The sequence below is a fragment of the Kryptolebias marmoratus genome, linkage group LG11 (assembly GCF_001649575.2).
Source record: "Kryptolebias marmoratus isolate JLee-2015 linkage group LG11, ASM164957v2, whole genome shotgun sequence".
Lineage (NCBI taxonomy): Eukaryota > Metazoa > Chordata > Actinopteri > Cyprinodontiformes > Rivulidae > Kryptolebias > Kryptolebias marmoratus.
The window spans coordinates 716,155-718,963 of NC_051440.1; positions in this window are offsets into that span (position 1 = coordinate 716,155).

The window sequence follows — 2,809 nt, forward strand, 5'->3', positions numbered from 1 at the left end:
GGGTGCTACGGGGGTGCTATGACTTTTCCAGGGGGAGCTATAGCACCCCCTAGCGCCCCCCTGGCGCCGCCAGTGATCCTATTAAAAGCATTGCCAGTCTGCTATTCCTCTCAAAAATCCTAGAAAAACAGTTGCATCCCAAGTTCCTTCTCACTTCTCCAAAAATAAATTTAAACAATTTCAGTCTGGTTTCTGTCCACGTCACATCACTGAACTAGCCCTGGCAAAAATCACCAATGATCTTCTGATGGCAACAGACTCCAGAGTTCTATCCATATGTATCCTTCTCGATCTGAGAATAGCTTTTAATTTCATTTTCCCCACCAACTGGCGTACATTGGGTAATTAGATATACCCCTGAACTGGTTCATACTGTATCATATTTTGCTGACCGCACTCAGTTCATTCAGTTGCAAACTTTCACATCTCAGCATTTTCCACTCTCTTCTGGTGTTCCACAGGGACCTGTCCTCGGTCCTATCCTATTCATTATTATTCTTTCCTCTGCCATATTTTTTTTGAAATATGACATTCAATTTATTGTTATTCAGATGACACTCAGTTCTACTTTTCTACCAAACCTACCTCTTTCAGTCATGATCCCTTCCTCATGACCATAGGTGACAGTTGAAACTTACACAGAATAGTAAATCGAGAGTTTTGCCTTTCAGCTCAGCAACTTTTTCATCTCAGCAGACCATATCAACACCCTCATTGCTGCTGATAAGGCCATGATCCAACAATCTATCTTGTGCTCCATCCTACCATCACTGGCGGACAAGGTTACTATATTCTTGCATGGAGGAAGCATTCTATATTTTCTGGTCCAGAACCATGGCTTCAGACCTAGAGAAACTGAGTCTCATCCTAGCCACCTCATGCTCAGCTTTTTACACACACCATTTATTATCCACAAGACGCACAGCAGAGAACTCCCAGGAAACTCCTTCCTCCTTCCACAGTACTGGAACGGGTTTGAGGCTTCTCCACTCTCCCATCCATATACAGATTTTTGCTTCTCTTACCGTGACCAGACATTTTTATTAAACAGACTGAGGTCTGTTTAATAAAGTGCATGCCATTTGGTTCCCACCATTTCCAACAGATGATACACAAAAACAATCAAAAGAAGAGAACGTGTCCCTACACTGTCCGGCTAATGGCGTACTTCCTACCAGCCTGCACAACCATAGAAAGCCGCCTGTGTCTGTTTTCTTCTAATTCACAAATCTAAATCACAATAATTGTGATATCTCCATCCACCAGTTTGCGAATTGGCTATCTTTTTAAATTCATAAGTTTTGCTAGAACAGCTGTAAAGACCAATGTATTTTCTAACATCTTTAGCCAGCTATTTCTCAGCTGAAAAAGTAGAAGCAAAATGACAAAATGAGCCCAACAGCTTTTCCACATAAATATGCTTACAACAAGTTCTAACTAATCACACAATATTTGGTGCATACCCCTGTGAGAAAAAGTTTGGCCAGGACCTTGTGTCGAGAAAGGGCAGACAAACCTACTAGGAGAATGAAATGGCACGATTTTCATCATGCAACTATCTCAGTAAAAGATGATTTCTTGACTTGTTATGGCATATAAAGCAGCCTTATGTGCTGCTCTGGCAGAGCAATTGCAAGTCATGAGCTAAATTGTGGAGGACACAACAAAGATTTCAATGTGACACAGTTTTTCCTGGCTGTAGAACAGCATATCCTCAGTTCTGTCCAAGCAGCGTCATTGTCCTTTTCATAGGCCAGTTGTCCTCTCAATGAGCCATGTTTTAAGTGGGTAGCCATAGTCACCTGTCAATTGAAACCAGATCATATTAAATTTGACAATTAGTTATATTTTATATGCAAAATCCAATAATATTAGTCTTTAATCCAATAATATTGGACATCACTTACATGTTTAAACACACTACTATAGTGTAGCTAATAAATGCAGTAGTAAATGCATGGTAAGTGTAAGACTGTAACCCACAGGTAGGTTACTTCAAATACCCTTATTAGTTAGCTATTATGGTAAAGTTACTCCAACCACCAATACTACGCACTTATAAGGGATATCGGGCCTGATCAGAAGAATTTAGATTCGTGGGAGCCTAGGTGTGAGCAACAACAGAGAAAAGTACACACACACAGTTATATAAAAAAAAACAGTATAGTTTACTGATTGAACACAGGGACTCAAATTTGCATATAAATAACAACAACCAAAACTGTGCGCTTTTAAAGAAAAAAAAAAGAAATGATAAAATAAATATGAAACAAAATACCAGTCTTTGTAATCTTTTAGTCCTCTGCAATGTGTCTGTCAAATGTTCCTGTGATATCTCATTTATTGTAACCAGTTGGGTCACAATCTACCAGTTCGTTCGATCCTTTGGGCTGGGGCTCGCCATCCAGTTCTGGAAAGGTGATCCAGTCTTCTCTGCAGCACTATAGGTTGGATAGTGCACCAACAAAAAAAAACTGACCTAGAAGAAGGCCAGAATAAAGTAGCTTAAAACTACCATTTAAAGAGATTAAGTAATTTCTCAAGTTTGTTTTTTCCATGTTGTACAACCAGATTCAAGTTACCACAGTTACATATCACCAATACATCAATAAAACTAATAAAATTAGTTTATATGTGGTAATACAAAAAGTATCATCTTAGTCTTTTGAAGTGATAATGAAATGCATCCACGACATAATGATTTAACATTAGAATGTGGACTGGAAGCACACATTAGCTCCAGTTTGATCAGAACAGTAGGGAAGTGCATAAGTGCTAATAGAAAGGCACTTCATATAGACAACAGCAC